Source organism: Balaenoptera ricei, chromosome 12 (genome assembly GCF_028023285.1).
Source record: "Balaenoptera ricei isolate mBalRic1 chromosome 12, mBalRic1.hap2, whole genome shotgun sequence".
In the NCBI taxonomy this organism is placed as follows: domain Eukaryota; kingdom Metazoa; phylum Chordata; class Mammalia; order Artiodactyla; family Balaenopteridae; genus Balaenoptera; species Balaenoptera ricei.
Window position 1 is genome coordinate 61090985 of NC_082650.1, and position 20683 is coordinate 61111667.

A 20683-nucleotide genomic window follows, 5' to 3' on the forward strand; every position below is an offset into this window, starting at 1 on the left:
TCATTTCTCTTGATGCAGTGATTTCTCTATTAATAGTTTTTCTTAAGAAATAATTATAGATGTTTCCAGGATTTATGTACAAGCATGTTAATTGCAGGATTATTTATAAGAGCAAAATTTTTGAGCTAATGTTCCATCAACAAGGAGCTAGCTAGATATATTAAATAAAATCTTATTTACACATACAAGTGTAAATAAATGTTATTGATATATACAAGTGTATAATATAAATATACAATATATTTCTATGTATATATATAATATATAATATACACATATATTTCTATGAAGATAGTAAAAGCCATGTAGACATGTTTTAGAGAGAACACGAAATCCTTTGCTCTACATGCTACAAACATCTTCCCAGTTTGTCACTGCTTTCCATTCCTTACGTGACACATTTACTATACTTTAACCTATATGAAAAGATACTAGAATTAACAACATCAAATTATTAACAGTGAGCCAGAAGATATATTTCCCATGATTTTAGTTTCAGATTGATGTTTATATATCTTACAAACCCTCTATCATGAAAACATGTTACATTTATAAAAAAGAAATATATTATTAAAAAATAAAGTTTTAGGTTTATTTTGTGTAATATGTTGCATTTATTTAAACAGTTTGCAAAGAAAAATTCTACATTGACTATAATAGCATATATGTAGACCTGAAATATATACTGTTCAGGAAGTCATGCTTCTCAGAATACTGTAACATAGGATAAGAGATTATGTTTATTATTTTTTAGCTAGAAAGTGGAAATAAAATTTGTTAATGATTTGAGCCCTGAACATATATCTGAAAGTTATTAATTGATATTTTCTTTTCTTGATGTATCACTAAGACATATCACATACAAATGTTAGAGTAGACAGGAATAAAGATGCAGACGTAGAGAATGGACTTGATGACACGGGGAGAGGGAAGGGTAAGCTGGGACGAAATGAGAGAGTGGCATGGACATATATACACTACCAAATGTAAAATAGATACCTAGTGGGAAGCAGCCACATAGCACAGGGAGATCAGCTCTGTGCTTTGTGACCACCTAAGGGGTGGGATAGGGAGGATGGGAGGGAGACGCAAGACGGCTGATTCACTTTGTTATAAAGCAGAAACTAACACACCATTGTAAAGCAATTTTACTCCAATAAAGATGTTAAAAAATAAACAAATAAAATAAAATCTAAAAAAATTTAGAGTATATATAATATTTTCAGAAATTCTAGATTGTTAAAAGGGCAATTATTATTAAACACTTTTCAATATTGGTTCTCTCCAACATAATTAAACTTCAATGGATAGATTTTCTTTAAAACACTTTAATTTCTTGTATTTGTTTTACTTTTAGCTGTCTGAAATGCACATTTCCTTATAAAATAAGTTGGAATAGGAGGGGTTTGTTTGCTTTGGTTTGGTTGCTCTTTTATATAAGTAGTTTGAAAATAATTCTGAAATGAAACTTTCACTGTGGTCAAGTTATTCCTATTTTCTTTCCACAGCGCCAGCCATGAAAAAAAAATCCATTGCTATTTTAACAATCATATTAAAGAGTAAAAAGACCTTTCCAAAAGGTGAGAGATTGCCTTTGGTACTGTTAGTTAAATGTCATATTTTCCTCAAGAACTAAGAGTCACCTTTATTAATATAGTTGACTACAGTGGCATCTGATTCTGAATTTAGAAAGCCACTAAGTTTTTCATATTTCTTATATAGATAATCTAGCTTGCATATCAAACATGGAAGCTGCCACACTTTTTGCTCTTGACTCCATTAATTTCAAACTTAGTTTAAGACTAATTATAATAGAATTCTTGTGGTTAGAAGCGAAACCCAGCTCTAAACTGTTTAATATAGAAACAGAATTTTATAAAGTTATGAGATATCTCACTGAACCCAAATATAACAATGGGACGGGGCCTGAAGAAAAACTAGATATGAGCAATTTTCTTCTCTGTATCTCCCTGAGGTTCTGGTTTATTTTTCTTTCTTTCTGTCATTGCTTCTTAATCTCTGGTCCACAGGCCAGGACATATGGTCATATGACTGTTCCTAACAGTCCAGACCCCCAGTGAAAGCATGACATTCTTGGCCCCAAATTCTAAATCTCCAGGATAGGGACTCAGTGTTCCATATCTGGCAAATTGCCCACCACAAACCTGTCAACTGAAGTCACCTGGTTATAAGGTTGATCCTGCTGCTGCAATATGGATGGCAGGACTGGGGAAGACACAGACTTAGAAAAAATGGGAAGTTGATGGTCCAAAAAAGTAATAGATATCCATTGTACTAGGGTCCTACCTAGTCTATTCTCTACAGAGGCATACCTCATTTTATTGCACTTGTTAAATATTGAATTTTTTACAAATTGAAGGTTTGTGTCAACCCTGCAACAAGCAAGTCTATTGGTGCCATTTTTCCAGCAGCATTGACTTACTTCTTGTCTTTATGCCACATTTGGTAATTCTAGCAATATTTCAAACTCTATCATTATTATTAAATTTGTTATGGTGATCTGTGATCAGTGATCTTTGACGTTACTATTGAAATTGTTTGGGGGCACCATGAACCCCGCCCACACAAGATGACAAACTTAATCAATAACTGTTGTGTATGTTCTGACTGCACCACCAAGCAGCTGTTCCCCTGTCTCTGTCCCTCTCCTTGGGCATCCCTATTCTGTGAGACACTATAATATTGATATTAGGCCAATTAATCACCCTACAATGACCCCTAAGTATTCAAGTGAAAGGAAGTGTCACACAGCTCTCACTTTAAAAACAAAAGCTAGAAATGATTAAGCTTAGTGAGGAAAGGGTATCAAAAGCCAAGAAAGGCCTAAATCTAGGTTTCTTGCACCAAACAGTTAGCCAAGTTTTGAAGACAAAAGAAAAGTTCTTAGAGGAAATTAAAAGTGCTACTCCAGTGACCACACAAATGATAAAGTGAAACAGACTTGCTGATATGGAGAAAGTTTTAATGGTCTGGTTAGAAAAATCAAACTAACCACAACATTCCCCTAAGCCAAAGACAAATCCAGAGCAAAGCCCTAACTCTCTTCAATTCTATGAGGGCTGAAAGAGGTAAGGAAGCTGCAGAAGGAAAGTTTGAAGCCAGCAAAGTTTGGTTCATGAGGTTTAAGGAAAGAAGCCATTTCTACAAGATAAAAGTACAAGTGCTGATGTAGAAGTTGCAACAAGTTATTCAGAAGATCTAACTAAGATAATTCATGAAGGTGGCTACACTAAACAAGAGATTTTCAATGTAAATGAACCAGCCTTATATTGGAAGAATATACTATCTAGGACATTCATAGTTAGAGAAATCTCAATGCTTGGCTTCAAAACTTCAAAGGACAGGTTGACTCTTTTGTTAGGGGCTATTGCAACTGGTGACTTGAAGTTGAAGCCAGGACTCATTTACCATTCCAAAAAATCCTAGGGCCCTTAAGAATTATGCTATGTCTACTCTGCCTGTGTTCTACAAATGGAACAACAAAGCCTGGATAACAACACATCTATTTACAACATGGTTTATTGAATATTTTAAACCCACTGTTGAGACCTACTGCTCAGAAATAAAGATTCATTTCAAAATACACTGTCACTGACAATGTACCTGGTCACCCAAGAGCTCTGATGGAGATACACAATGATATTCATGTTGTTTTCATGCCTGCTAATACAACATCCAATCTGAAGCCCATGGATCAAAGAGTAATTTGGACTTTCAAGTCTTATTATTTAAGAAATACATTCCATAAGGCTGTAGTTGCCATAGTTATTCCTCTAATGGATTTGGGAAATGTAAATTGAAAACCTTCTGGAAAATACTCACCATTAAGAATGTTCGTGGTTCATGGGAAGAGGTCAAAATATAGACATTAATAGGAATTCGGAAGAAGTTGATACCAACCTCATGAGTGACTTTGAAGGGTTCAAGATTTCCTCAGCTGTGGTGAAAATAGTAAGAGAACTAGAATTAGAAATGGAGCTTGAAGATGTGACTGAATTGCTGCAATCTCATGATAAACTTGAATAGATGAGGAGTTGCTTCTTATGGCTAAGCAAGGCAAGTGGTTTCTCGAGATGAAATCTACTCCTGGTGAAGATGCTGTGATGATTGCTGAAATGACAACAAAGGACAAAGGATTTAGAATATTACGTAAACTTAGCTGATAAAGCAGCAGCAGAGTTTGAGAGGATTGACTCCAATCTTGAAAGAAGTTCTATCATGGGTAAAATGTTATCTGCAGCATTGCATGCTGCGGAGAAGTCATTTGTGAAAGGCAGAGTCAGCAAACTTCATTGTTGTCTTATTATAAGAAATGTCCACGGCCACCCCAGCCTTCAGCAACCACCACCCTGATCAGTGAGCAGCCATCAACATCGAGGCAAGACCCTCCACCAGCAAAGAGACAACTTGCTGAAGACTCAGATGATGATTAGCATTTTTCAGCAATGAAGTATGTTTAAATTAAGGTATGTAAATTGTTTTTAGATATAATTCTATTGCACACTTAATAGACTACAGTGTAGTGTAAATATAACTTTTACATGCACTGGGAAACCAAAACAAAAATTGTGTGAGTTGCTTTACTTTGATATTTACTTTATTGCAGTGGTCTGGAACCAAACCCACAATATTTCTGAGGTACGACTGTACTAGATTGGTTTCTCCCTAAACTACAGACATTCACTTTGGATCAGATGGAAGTAGAACACTTTGATTCATTAATCTCATGAAAAGTTACTTTTAATTTCTATAAAATATATTAATTCTTGTCAGTTTCTTTACTCTTTCTCCAGTGCCAATTATGCCCGTCCATGCCTCATTCAATCTCTCTTCCTTGCTAGTCACCCCTGGTATGTGGTACAACCAAAGAGAAATCGTTATCACAAGTGATACTATCATCTGAAACTCTCTCTTAAGCCCTAAAATATCCTGGGTTCCTTATCATCAAAACCTTTGGCTAGGTCACCTATGTGGTAGAGCCAAGCCAACAGAGTTCACCTTATATGTCCTCAAACTTACAAAACATATAACCAAATTTACAGCATCACTAACCCATCTATCACATAAGTGAAGGTGATTTTGAGTCTTATATGTTCCCACATTTCTAATTCACAAAATGACAACTCTAGTGTGTCACTGAAGAGAAGGATATAATCAAGAAGAATTAGATTTTGGAACCTACTACCACCTATTGCCACATCCACATACCCTAGGACATCGGTATGCTATTCACAAGTTTATTTCAGAGGCTCAGAGTTACAGATTTCAATTCCAGTTCCGCTATGTAATGTAATCTTGGCCAAGTTACTTAACCTTTCTGAACCAATAATCTTATCTACAAAAAGAGACTTGTTATATCTACCTCAAAGTGTTGTAAAGATTAAATAGGATAATGTATACAATGCTACAAGTATAGTTTGTCTTATTAATAAATACTAGTTTTCATAGCATTCAACCCAATAACATTCTAGGACCAGAAGCTCAGGCTGGCCCTGGAATGACAGATGCAGCCAGGCTAACGGGCAGGGTGCAGAAAGTCAGCCTCCATGAGATCTGTTTCATACGTGGAAGAGGTAGCATCATCTCTCTTGGCCTGAAGAAGCTGCTGAATATCACGGTCTCCCTTCCCTTTACCCTATACTCTGTCTTGAGGCATGTTGGCATAACTTCAGAGCTGAGGTTTGAGGGACCTCAGCTCTGTAGTTATGGTTGCCTATCAGATGATTAAAGGTGATAAAAATTAGGACAACAAAAAGATCCTAAAACCGTAAGCCAAAATGATGATACATTGTAATGGTAGAAGTATAAATGCTTTATTTAATTTTTCTGTTTTCCAAACTTTCTTCATGTGATTCTATTACTTTCAGGATGAAAAATGTATTTTATTTACACTTGAAATAACCATGAAAAAAAAAAAACCAGTAGTTTTAAAGATTGGTTATTACAATAGCATTTAAATTAGAAAAAAACTATAAAAAGCCTAAATGCCCATCTAAAGAAATGGATAAAATATGTGCTGGTAGCGTCATCAAATAAATTATTATGCAAATTTTTGAAAGTGACAATATGGATTTATAGTCATTTAAATAAGATGAAATTCTTAAAAATAGATTATGTATCAGTGTGATACAATAAAAAAAAAGGTACGTGATGTAAATGGGAAGACATTAAAAAGTTTGTAATATGTATGATTAAATCAAATAAAGCTGTTAACAATTTGAAAATTTAAAAAAACGGTGAACTTTGGCCTCATGTCTGCCTTAATCCTCCCTTCTTTTTGGTACCAGCGAACCCTTCTTTTTGGTACCGGTGAACACAACATGGCTGCTGTCTCACGTCCCACCTCTTTTTTCAATCCACCTTGTCTTAATGACCATGCTTTCAGCTCACCCCCAATCCAGACTGCTTCAGCCCCTGGTCTCTGACCCCAGATGCTCTAGCAGAACACTGCCTACCTATATTTCTGCTTCTACCTGCCTGAAGGTATCCCAGACTTACCTGCCTTCCTGACTCACTCCCAGGCATGTCCTGCTGGAGGAGTGCTGGCCAGAGCCTTAGCCCTAGGCACACTCAGCACACCTGGTAGCATGCACTCTGCTTTTAAAGATTTTATTATTATTATTATTATTATTGCCACTTTTTAGTTATATGGTGCAAATTCATCGATTCAGTTTCTTAATTATTTAGATGAAATATATCTCTGTTATAACATTATACCAAATTTGGTTTTCTAAAGTATTCTTCATTATGCCTTAGTTTCTCAAGAAATAATATTATAATCAGATTAATCTGTTCCTTCCTTTTTATAAAAAGTGCCTTTTTCTTGTAGTGTTTGCAGAAGATACATTTATGGTATTAGAACTACTCTCTGTTTCTTTATTTCAAATTAAATGATATTCCTGAGACTGAATAAAGTTTCATTAATAAGCACTACTGATGTTAAAATACACAAATGGACATATAATAAAATACATATTTTATAAAGCTGACAATGACTCTGGTTTCTTTTACTCTGTAACTCTGTAAAGAACTTAGTTTTGTTATCAATGTCCCCTAGTTGACTTTGCAATGACAGAGCACACCCGGGCCCTTGTTGCTACTCTTGAATCTGCTGGGATAAGCAAATTAAAGCTGCCCTTGAAGGACTTCCTGAGGATCCTTGATTTTGAGGTGTACTCCACTTCTTCTCTATGAACCTGCCTATAAGGGTGAGAGGCTTTAACTCTGCAACACCCTGTATGGCAAGGGAGCCATCCTTTTCTTCTCTATGAAGTCTTAGTCAACACAAAACTGCATGAAAACTTGCTTGTGCTTTATCAATATTCTTTTGTCTCAGTAAAGTTTCATTTACCTGGAGGGGAAAAGAATAAAGTGTCTGTCTCCAATTATGAAACTGACCCCTCATTTGGCATACAAAGACTGAAGTCTAAATTTCAAAAATTGGGAAATTTGATGCTAATTTGTTGTATGAGGAGGAAACTATGACAGATACAGTCCTGAATGTTTTATATAATTTGCTTTACTAAAATTTTACTAAAATTCCACCTGTGGAATAAGCCTGTGGGGAAAGCATTATTATACCCATTTCACAAATAATGTCATATGGTAGGTGAGAAGGAAAGATGGAATATGAACCCCAGGCTGTTGACTCAAGAATTTATACCCTTTGCAATCACTATTCTCCCTGTAGTTACATAAACGAATTTGCTTTCAATTTTCCTTCATATTTTGATCACCTATTCTAAGAGACTGAACTCCTTTCCTTTATTTGAATTTGACTTGTCAAATCAGTCAGCTAACTTCAGGTACTCGGTGGATGCTATCATAGGCTAATTGAGGACCAGACTCCATTGGTAAACATATCACCTGATCATCTCCACTATCACCATAATGAGAATGACCACTCTTTGAGCACCTACTGTGTGATAACATTTTATCATGAAATTAGCATACACTGTTTTATTTAATCCTCAAAGTAATCCCCAAATCGGGAATTGTAAACCACAGATTACTACTTGTACCAGTTAGGGTTCTCCAGAAAAACAGAGCCAATAGGATAAAGAGAGAGAGAGAGAAAGGGAGAGAGAGAGAGATTACATGGAATTAGCTCACAGCAATGTGGGAGTTAGCAAATCCATAGGGGAAACAGGCAGGCTAGAAATTGAGGTGTGATTTTTATATAACTGTCCTGAGGCAGAATTCCTGCTACAGGAAACCTCAGTTTTTTACACTTAAGGCCTTCAAAAAGTTGGATGAGGCCCAGGCCCACCACCCACATTATCAAGGGTAATTTCCTTTACTTAAAATCAACTGATTTAAAAAATATATATAGGATGATTTACAGGGAAAAAATGTCGTATAAATTTGTTTAAAATTAAACTCAGACTTAAACAATAAATAAATAAATAATCAACTGATTGTAGAAGTTAATCACATGTACAAAGTGCCCTCAGAACAACATCTAGACTAATGGTTGGCCAAATACCTGGATACCATGGCCTAACCAAGCTGACACATATAATTAACCATCATACTACCCTTTCTAAGATAATGCCCCACTTTTCTTAATAACATGCTATAAGTGAGGCCACACTCACCTGTTTAATTCTCATGTAGGCCAATTAGCTTTAGCATCCTACCACCTTTACCCTACCTAAATTACCATCCCTCAAATTCTGTCTCACATCTAAATGTCACCTCTAAAATCTGTTTCTATCAATCACCTCCTGCTTTTGGTCACACGATTAACTGATTGCTCTAGCACTAGCAAGTTAACAATAGGCAAAGGGTTCATAGCTTTAATTAGTGTACCAAAACCAACTCCCTAAACCAAGTCTAGATCTCCTGTAAGCCAGATAATTCAAGCAAGCCAAAATCTATTACTTTTACAGGGTTTCCTGAAAGCCATTTGATGTTTCAACAGCAAAACATCATTTGCCCTTAGCAAAATCTTTCATCTATAGTGTTCTGTTCAATCAGCAAAATGTTAAGAGGCATCACTATTTCTCAGGAAACAGAAATCAGTAGGTTAAGTGCCTTGCCTAAGTTCAAAGTGCTAGTGTGTGAGATATGGGAGGTCTAGAACCCTAATCCATTTACTCAGCATATATCACTTGAATGCCTATTATATTTCAGGCTCTGGGATCCAGCAACAGATAAAACATACAGACTACCTGCCCTCGCAGAGTTTAAACTCTAGAAAGTATAGTTAGCAAACAAATAAATAGATAATACTGGGGTGTCACATAATAATAAGTGTTTATGAAGAAAAATAAAGCAGGTAGCAATTAGGATATATGATTTAGGGGTGAGAATTGCAATACAAAATAAGGTAGTCAGGAAGACCTCACTGAGAAGGTGGCACTTGATCAGAGCCCAAAAGACATGAGTGAGCAAGCTCAGTGGAAATATCAAGAAAGAGGGTGTCTGTCATACAGAGGAAAGGTCCTGGCATAGAAGCTGCCTAGTGTGTTTGAGAACCACAGTGGAAGCATTACAGAATGGTGCCAACTTAATTTATGCTAATCTGTCATTACCATCTTTAGATGTCTTTGCCATAGAATTCTGTTTGGCATAGCTACATGGAAAGTCAAATATGCTTTACAAAATGAAAGGTATGAAATCTACAATTATTATTTTATCTATTATATTTATACTTACTTGTCATGATATGAGTTTATCCTTCACTCATTAACAGTGCTACAAATTAACTGAAGTGACTGGCAACTAAGTACACGAAGCATTAATTTGGCTTCTTAGCAAAGGGAAAGAGTGATTGTGGTCTCTCTAAATTCCTCTCCTTTTAGGGACTAATTTAGGCTTGTAGTACTTTGTTTAAGATGTATTAAGATTTTCAGAAAATCATTGTTTAAAAACCCCTTAAGAGAAATTACTTTTTATAATGCAAAACAAAATTGAAGAAAAATTTGCATATTAAAATTACAGTATCTGACTATATCTACATTACTAGGGTTTCTTGTTTTGTAGATAGGTTTTCAAGACACATTAATCAACATTAACTGTGTCTATGAAAGAGGGTCATTTATATCATCTTATGAGTCTTATATGATGATCATTTTTCTAAAATCTGTATCCATTTAATGGTATCTGAGCAATTTTAAAATGGTGATAGTAGAGAGTCCAGTCTAATTGCCTAGAGCCAAGTTGAGTGTAGGTAATATGTTTTACCAACAAAATCTGTGGTTATTACATATAAGACATACCAGTTACCAGGTAAATTCAGCACCTATAGTATCATCCTTACTGCTATCTAAGTCATATAAATACAGCAAATGAATGTTCAGGTCTACAGCGGTTTGCAGCACATTTCTCATACATTTCATTTTGCTAATATTTCCTTTAAATCACTTCCAAGAAAATGAGTAAGGTGTCTATTCTCTATTTCTTCCTTTTCAGTTCAGCCAAATGTGCAAACACCACATATGGAAGAACAGGAATTCCACTGACAAAAAGGAAGCCAACTCCATAAACAGAAGTATTCAAACAGAAACTTCTTAAACTGGGATTTTATTTTTTTTTTAATCTAAATTTTGTTAAAGTACCCCTTAAGGTTATTCACATATTTTCCAATAAAAACTATGACGGAGCTGCTGCAAGCACAATAACAATAAATAGCAGAAAGAAACTTCTAAGAATCCTATTGGTCCTGCAGCCTCCTGCCAGAGTCCCACACAATAGCAGATACTTAGGCTGAGAATGGCTCCACTGGAGCAACACTAATACATTTGACACAGCTTCCACCCCGTCATTATGCAGAGGAGCCTGTGCTTATCCTTTGTAAACTGGAGACTCTTTTAACCAGGAATCCCAGGACGAAACAGAACCATTTTCCTCACTGCAAAACAAATCCTTCTCCAGTGAATTTTGTTATTGTTTATTGTTACACTGTTTTATCAGCACTAAACTGTATGAAAGCTTCAATTAGTTCTTGATGAATGATCCCATAAAAGCATGTAGTTTCATTTCCCCTGCCACCAGATATATCACTGAGTGTTATTAAATGAAATATAATTGGGATAGGATTCAGGAAACTTAGAGAAGCTGTAGTGCTCTCAGTTCAGCCTAAAATGGTTAGTCATCAGTGTAGCTGAATCACACTCGACTCACTGTACATATAAATTCCCATCGCTTGATCCTGGGGAGAATGTAGAGGCACTAGATACAGTCTAATGCACAATCTCTGCCCGTCACTGAAGATAAAGGCCTATGGTGAGCTGCTGAGTTCAGTGCTGGGTCAAAGAGTTGTTACCTCCACAGAGGAGCAGAAGGAATCTGTATCAATCAGACTTCTGCATGATGGAATATACTCATGTTATATGTTCCATAGGACCTACTGCATTGTTCCAGCAATAGGTGGAAGCCATCAGTTTTCCTCTTTCTCCTTAGTAGAGAAACCCTAATTTTTAGCTAGGCATATTGATACATAGAGTAAAAGGCTAACTTCTCTGCCTCCTTTGTATGTGACCATGTTGCAGCCAACAAAATGTAGAATTGGGATATGAGACTTCTGAGAAATCTCATTAAAGGGAGCTGACTCAGCTGGGGGCAGACTTTATAAGAAATCTTTCTACCTTTCTTCCCTCTTCTGGCCTTTAATGCAGAAGTGAAAACTGGAGCTTCAGCAACTATATTGGATCAGGATGTGACCTTAACATGAAAATCATGTAGGAGAATATTAGTACAGGAAAATAGAAGCCTGCGTGCCTGAAGACATTCTGGAGCTACCATCTAAGCCTTGAACTGCTATCCTAGGTCTTAATTAATGTATGATACACTACTCTTTTGATTGAAACCCTATTATAGGCAACAGAACCTAACTATAACTGAGAGAGCTGTGGATACTTAACATATTTTTAAATAACTAAACACCACCACTACCTGTTGGTCACTCTGTGAGGCATTTTAATGCATTGTGACATTTCATCTTTAAAACAAACCTATAAATTAGGTACTGATGTTATCTCCATTTTACAGATGAGAAAACTAAATCACAAAGCCATCCAGCACATAGCCTAGTTGGTGGTGAGGGGTTAAGGGAGAGGAGAGGGACTGGAATTCATACACTCAATGTTTCTTTCTTTAATGCAATGAGTAAGTACGTTTGTACTTACATCCTGTGTTAGAGACTGTTCTTGGGAAAAAGAAATGAACAAAACAAGGATTCCTGTCCTCATGGATCAAATATTCTAAGACAGTCTCAAGAGTTCTTAACTGTAATCGTGAACAGAGGTTTACAAAGTATGGTCGGCAAACCCCTTGAGAATCCAAGATCTAGTGGATATACAAGATCAAAACAGTTGTTATAATACTTCTAAGACTTTACTTGATTTTTTAACTGTGTTCACAATTACACTGATGGTACAAAAGCAATGGTGGATAAAACCGCTGGCAGTTTGCACCAAACCACTAGTAGTCATAGTATTTCTCACCATAACAGATCCACAGTTAATAACTAAATTAATTAAATAATTTCCCTTAAGAATTCCTCGGTGAAACAGTAAAAATGTGTAATTTCACTAAATCTTGAAACTTGAGTACACATCATTTTAATATTCCACGTGATGAAATGGGAAGTATATAAAATACACTTCTGCTGTATACTGAAGTATGATGGTGATCTGGAGGAAAAGCACTTGTGCAATTGAATCACAAGCTGAACTAGCCAGTCTTTCATGAAATATCATTTTACTTGAAAGAATTAATAACAAACTATGGTTATTCAGACATGAATATTTGGCAGGTATTTTATCAAAAATGATTGAAGTAAATCCGTCAGAAGAAACCACAAGAATTTGCTGCCAGTGATAAAATTTGAGCCTCACAATACTTAAGATTTTTCTGAGGAAATTGGTGGTGATATTGACAAATGTGATGTTTTGATATTTGGAAGATATGCATAATTCCATGAACTAATATTTTCTGAATGACCAATGTATGTGTTACATACATGCATGGGTAAAATTATGCACCAGTAAAAGACCCATTCAGAGTGCATAATAAACTAGAGGATTTTAATGTAACAAAGTATCAAAAGTATATTGAGGGGCTTCCCTGGTGGCGCAGTGGTTGAGAATCTGCCTGCTAATGCAGGGGACACGGGTTCGAGCCCTGGTCTGGGAGGATCCCACATGCCGCAGAGCAACTGGGCCCGTGAGCCACAACTACTGAGCCTGTGCGTCTGGAGCCTGTGCTCCGCAACAAGAGAGGCCGCGACAGTGAGAGGCCCGCGCACCGCCATGAAGAGTGGCCCCCACTTGCCACAACTAGAGAAAGCCCTCGCACAGAAACGAAGACCCAACACAGCCATAAATAAATAAATTTAAAAAAAAAAAGTATATTGATATGATTTCAGATTTCACACACTAATCTTCAGAAGAACCACTTGCTGAGTTTTGGTGTAGTATCAAAGAATACATACAATTTTATGTGATGACAACTAGGTATCTGCATGAGGCCATATTTTCTTCACGTACTTCAATCATAAGAATGAATTGCAGCAGATGAAGATACAGATGTAAGAATTGACTACTGTCTATTAACTTAGACATTAAAGAGATTTGCAAAAGTATAAAATAATGTCATTCTTCTCCCTTAGTTCTTTTTGTTTGGGAGTTATTTTTCATAAAAATGTTGTTTATGTTAGCATGTAATGGGTTTAGTATTGTTATTTTAAATGAATTGTTTTAAAATATTTAAAGTTTTTTCCTGGTGTTAATTCTTAATAGTAAATAGAGACAGATATAACCCAAGATCTTATTTTAATGGTGAGCAATTTAATTTGAAACAGAAAACCGGGATTATTCAGACAATTTATTTTATTTCTATGGGACTCATAGCATCTCACACGTGCTTCCCTCAAATTTTCCATTAAGCCAGAAAGACTCAATAGCAGAAGAAGTTTGCTGGTGTAAATTTTGTGACCTGACTAGGATCACAAAAAGATGCCAGATTCCTCTTATTTGGAATGAGAAAATTAAAGTTCAAAAGCATGTGACTTTTGACATTGCAATTAAGCCAACACGGGGGAGCCTGCAGAATAGACAGAAATGTCTGTGGTTAGTTATTCTAAATGTTGCAACTGTTGTTTTCTCTAAATTCCTAAGAATCAGAATGCTTGCTACAACCTTTTAAAAACTGAATAAAGGAGGATTACCTTATGATTTCTGATTCTTATATCATTTTCTTCAACACAAAACATATTTTCTACAACCAAAGCAAGGCCTCCACTTAGCAACTGAGTTAGATATAGCATCATATACTGTTCAAGCATGTCCTTAAAATCAAGATGATGTCAGTCATCTAAACTTCAGTTTTTATATATTTAATATAAGGATACTAAGATTTGTTCCTTAGGGTTCTTGTGAGATTGAAAAGAGACAACAAGCTTGAAACCACCCAAAACTCCCCAGAAATCATGTGCTTAAATACTTTGGATTTCATTTGATACTTTCACTTTTTTGGCCCTAGTAGTTCCTCTAACAATAAAATAGCTCTCATCCACTATTGTGGCCATAAAAACATGCTTTTGAGATCTCTCACAACTGCAACTAAGGATAATTGACCTTTGGCCTTGGCGCCCATCTCAGGCGCAGGGTTTGCAGTGAAGCTGCGCTTCCCACAGGCTGCTCCCACTCAATGGCTGACAAGGCAACAATACTAAGACAGCCTGTTTCTGGGAAAAACACAATTCTCAGTATTCTAACCAGAAGTGTTGAGAGTTCAAAAAATCAAGTTGCCCAAAATTATAGAGCTAAAGAGTTGAGAATGTTTAACTGAATTTGTTACTAGGTAGAAGGCTATCTTGAAATATGGAACTACAAAGATTTGTGAAATGGCTTTGGTTGATTATGAATAAGATACAGAAAGTAAAACGTGACATCAGTTAACCCAAAACCTTTGTAATCACAATCTCAATTCAGAAAATCAAATCTATTCTATTTTTTGTATGGTATCTTCTAACCATATGTACATTTTAATTGGTAATATAAATCGTTATCATGTATTATACTGAGTTCTATTCTATCATATATTCAAGTCTTACAGACAGACAGACACACACACACATATTTTAGTCCTCGTTCAAATATAGAATGGAGTCACCACCTTGGGAAAACAAGTAATTGAAGCAGAGAAAAGAGGATTAACCTAACCCACTTCCTGCTCCTGATCCCCATAATCTTAAATTTAATATATTCTGAATCAGCTTTTCATATCTTTTTAGAAATAGAATACTAGAAATAGAATTCAAATTATATTTTCTATTATAAACATACTTAGACTTTATTATTATGTATAATAATAAAAAGTAAACATATAAGTAATAAATAATAAAACAGTAAATGATAAAAAGCAAAAATTACTTTAAACATTTTCTGTACTCTGCCCTAACATCTAAGGATTTCAGTAGCTATTCTTAGACATTAAATTTATTTGTAATCATAATACCAGTTTATATCCAAAACTCTCATAACCCAATCAAATTTCAAATTTAGACAAAAAATATATTCTTCAGTTACATATAAACTTCTGAAGTGGAAAACAGAGGCAATTGGCAATGTTGATGACCATGGTGATTACAGCTTAGCACTCATTACTTTTCACAGTTTCCCTAATATTAACTCAGTCTCACAACAGCTCTATCAGGTAAGGGAAGTAGATAAAACTTTTTTCCTAAAGAGAAAAGCATAGCAGTTCAGGTGATTTATTTGTTATCAAACAAATTGTTCTGATTTGTAGGCTCCTCCTCTAGATCACAAATAACATGCAGTGAGGGAAAACTGCCCTTACACAATTCAAATCCACAGGGTCTGTTCACCATTCATTTGTTATTTTACCAGATCCTTGTATTAGAGTTAAAGGAATATAGATACTAAGCTTTTGAGACCAATCTTATTTTCTTGATAACTAGATCTTACCATATTTTACTTACCAGTTAAAATGGTTCAAGTCAAATGGGAACATTTTAAAAGTAGATTGCATGTAAATATGTCAATTATTCCCAACTTGGTCTATATATTCAGTGCAGTCTCATCCCAGCAAGTTATTTTGTGAATATCAACAAACTGATCTTAAATTGTATATGGAAAAGCAAAAGACCCAGAAAAGCCAACACAATATTGAAGGTGGAGGACTGACAGTCCAGAGTTCAAGATTTACAATAAAGCTACATTAATCAAGACAGTGTGGTGTTGGCAAAAGGATAGACAAATAGATCAGTGGAACAGAATAGAAAGTCCAGAAATAGATCCACATAAACACAGTCAACTAAACTTTGCCAAAGAAACAAAGATAATTCAATGGTGTAAAGATAATTTTTTTGTTAAATGAGGCTGGAATAATTAGACATCTATATGCAAAAAAAAAAAATCTGGACACAGAACTTAACATTATTGAAAAAAATTTATTCATACAGAATGAAGTAAGTCAGAAAGAGAAAAACAAATACTATATGCTAACACATATATATGGAATCTAAAAAAAAAAAAAAAAAAGAAAAGAAAATGGTCAGAAGAACCTAGGGGCAAGACGGGAAGAAAGATGCAGACCTACTAGAGAATGGACTTGAGGATATGGGGAGGGGGAGGGGTAAGCTGGGACGAAGTGAGAGAGTGGCATGGACATATATACACTACCAAACGTAAAATAGATAGCTAGTGGGAAGCAGCCGCATAGCACAGGGAGATCAGTTCGTGCTCTGTGACCACCTAGAGGGGTGGGATAGGGAGGGTGGGAGGGAGATGCAAGAGGGAGGAGATGTGGGGACATATGTATACGTAAAACTGATTCACTTTGTTATAGAGCAGAAACAGACACACCATTGTAAAGCAATTATACTCTAATAAATATGTTAAAAAATAAAAAAATTAAAAAATTTTTTTTTTAAAAAGAGTAAAAAAAAAATTAACTCAAAATGTATCATGGACCTAAGTGTAAACTGCAAAACTATAAAACTCCTAGAAAATAGCACAAAAGAAAATCTAGATGACCTTAGGTATGGTAATGACTTTTTACTTACAACACCAAAGTCATGATCCATGGAAGAAAGAATTGACGAGCTGGACTTCATTAACATTAAAAATTTCTGCTCTGCAAAAACACTGTCAAGAGAATTAAAAAAAAAAAAAAAGCCACAGATTAGGAGAAAACATTTGCAAAAGACATTTCTGATAAAGGACTGTTTTTAAAAATATACAAAAATCCCTTTAAATTCAACAATAAGAAAACAAACAACCCAGTTAAAAAGTGGGACAAAGGCTTGAACAGACACCACACCAAAGAAGATATACAGATGCAAATAAGAATATTAAAATATGCTCCACATACTATGTCATCATGGAAATGCAAATTTAAACAACAAAGAGATACAACTACACACCTATTAGAATTATCAAATGCCAGAACACTGACAGCACCAAATGCTGGCGAAGATGTAGAGCAATAGGAACTCTCATTCATTGCTAGTGGGAATACAAAATTATAGAGCCGCCTTGGAAGTTAGTTTAGCAATGTCTTACAAAACTAAATGTAATCTTACCATACTGTCCAGCAATTATGCTCCCTGGTATTTACCCAAAAGAGTTGAAAACTTGTCCTGCATGCAGATGCTTATAGCAGCATTATTCGTAATTGCCAAAACTTGGAAGCATAATTCATAATAGTCAAAACTTGGAATCTACTAAGTGGCCCTTTAGTAGAAGAATAGATTGGTACTGTGGTACATCCAGATAATAGAATACTATTCAGCGCTAAAAAGAAATGAGCTATCAAGCCATGAAAAGATATGGAGGAAGCTTAAATTCCTATTACTAACTGAAAAAAAGCCCATTTGGAAAGAATATGTGCTGTATGATTCCAACTAAAGGACATTCTGGAAATGGCAAAACTATGGAGACAGTAAAAAGATCAGTGGTTACATTGGTTAGGGGGAAGAGAAGGATGAAGAGGCAGAGCACAGAGGACTTTTAGAGCAGTGAAGCTGCTCTATAATACTACAATTGTTGATACATTTCACATGTGTCCAAACTCATAGAATGCACAACACCAAGAGCGAACCCTAATGTAAGCTATGGACTTTGGGTAATAATGATGTGCCAATGTAGGTGCATCAACTATAACAAAAGTAGTATTCTGGTGAGTGATGTTGATAGTAGGGGAGGCCGTGCATATGTAGAGGGCGAAGAGTGTACGGAATCTCTCTGTACATTGTGCTCAGTTTTACTATGAACCTAAAACTGCACTAAGAAATAGTCTATTTTTTTAAAGTAGATTTCATACCATCTGCATAACATCTTAAAATGATAATCTGAGAGTTGGGTACTAGAAGCAGTATTTTACAGAGCTTTGGGAGTTTTCCTTCAGAGTCTTTATAATGCTGTTGGGCTTCTACTTTAAAAGACTTCATTTTGCTTAGGGGTGGCATACTTCCCACTTTGAAGATTCTAACATGTTTTAAAGGTCCTGTCTTTGAAGAAATGAATATCTGTGGGATTCCCTGATGAGAAGGTTTTCTATTCCAGGAGAAGAGAAGTCCTCTGTTGAAATTATTTACCAGATTATGGTTTTAACCCTGGAGACAGTCTAATCCCTGACAGGGTTATCATCTTTTTGAAAATATTAATATGTTTGGAAAAGGTTCTACTTCTGAAGAAATTCTTGTTGCTAGAAGGAGGCTATCTTTAAAATTTTTAGCAAGTTGGTGTTCTCAAGTATATTCGGTAGCATAGGATGACTTCACTGGGAGAACATTAAAGTAAGATGCAATTTCTTCTATCTGCATTTTTATAGAATTCTATGAACATTAGAATAGAACTACTATCTCATGAAGTGTGAAAATCAATATTTTCATTTATTAAATTAAGTTAAAATGTTAAATGAAATCTATTTAACTTAAAATTATGTATATGCCTTATACATATAAGGCATTTTTTATATTTTGGCATTTTATTTATTTTTTTAATTTTCATTTTATATTGGAGTATAGTTGATTAACAATGTTGTGTTAGTTTCAGGTGTACAGCAAAGTGATTCAGTTAAACATATATATGTATTTATTCTTTTTCAAATTCTTTTCCCATTTAGGTTATTACAGAGTACTGAGCAGAGTTCCCTTTGCTATACAGTAGGTCCTTTTGGTTATCTATTTTAAATATAGCAGTGTGTACATGTCAATCCCAAACTCCCAATCTATCCCTCCTCCTCATCCTTCCCCCCTGGTAACCATAAATTCATTCTCTAAGTCTGTGAGTCTGTTTCTGTTTTGTATTTTAAATATATAAAAGAGTCACATAAGCAATGATAAATATTAGGTCTAGCATTAGTCTACTAATAAAAGAAACACATGCTCTCTATCAGTTGTCCTTTTTTATTCCATTTCTAAAACACCAAACATTTCCAAAGACGACATAAATATTTATTTGGAAAATTCACATGAGTGAACTGAAGGAAGATAAAATAAATAGAGGACTTGTAATTATAAACACTTCAATGTTTTCATAGAGAAAATAAAAGTGAAATGAGAGAAAGGAAGGAGAAAAGAGAAGTGAAGAAATGTTAGGTAATTAAACAAACAGGCTAGAAAGTCCAAGATCAAGGTGCTGGCAGAGTGGGTGTCTGGTTAGAGCCCACTTCCTGGTTAAAAGATGGTGTCTTCTCTGTGCCTTCACACAGAAGAAGGTGAAAGCTAGCTCTCCAGGATCTCTTTTATAAGGGCACTGATCCCATTCATGAGGGCTCCGTCATCAAGACCTAAGCCCCTTTCAAAGGCCCTACCTCCTAATACCATTACGTTAGGCATTAGGTTTCAACATATGAATTTTGAAAGGATGCAAACTTCTGATCTATGGCAAGGATCAAGCCATGTTCCACTTTCTTCTTGAAGCCAACAATGGCATCAGAGCCACTAAACCTCTGTTTTCCCTGAACTGCAACAGTATATGTTCTTGTATATCCCTTGGTCAAGGTCTAATGTTGAGTTAATTGTAGAAAGAAGTAGGCACAGGGCCAGTTCTGTATGTAATATGACTTTGTATTTTGAGTTTAACATTTTAATTCAGAGAATTCCTGTTAATATAATATGTTGTACAAAGTGAGATTTATTAGTGACTTCAGTGTTTGGCTAGTTCAACAGAACCAAATCTCCTATTTAATCATGATCCTGCCAATTTTAACAAGGTATTGTTTGATGGCTCTTTAGAGTTGTATTTTTCCCTTGAATAAAATGTTCATATTGTTGTTATTAACCTCTACTTTAAATAGATACCCAATCTAGTTATTGCTAGACATTAGAATGAGAAATAAATTTTTCATTGTGTATTTATTACTTTACTATCTTTAAAACTTCACACCTAAAGATGAATCTACTCAACGTCATCTGTTATTTAACTGAATATGTTTATATTAACACAGAGCAGACTTCTCTGATCCAGAGGTTTGCACTCCATGAGCGTATGTGGATTCAATTTCCCCCAACGTTTTTTCATTTGAATTAATGCAGAATTTGTTCATATAGCAAATCATAACTTCATATGAAAAAAGAAAAGAAATGCAAATTACAAATGCAAGTCTGGGCACTAAAATTTCATGGCAGAACTTGGTACGCAATCTGATAATCTAAAACATCATTAATTACTATTTTCAGAGATCA

At 35.2% G+C, this 20683-nt stretch overlaps 1 long non-coding RNA gene across 3 annotated transcripts in view; it reads right to left on the reverse strand.

Annotated features, from left to right (window-relative positions):
- Positions 1–20683, reverse strand: part of LOC132376356 (uncharacterized) — a 1138994-nt gene that overhangs the window by 617047 nt on the left and 501264 nt on the right. For all 3 annotated transcript variants that reach the window (XR_009506280.1, XR_009506281.1, XR_009506279.1), the window contains 2 exons: positions 17057–17138; positions 3922–4131 (listed from right to left, as the gene is read on the reverse strand). This is a non-coding gene — a long non-coding RNA (uncharacterized LOC132376356). The remainder of the gene's footprint in view (positions 1–3921; positions 4132–17056; positions 17139–20683) is intronic.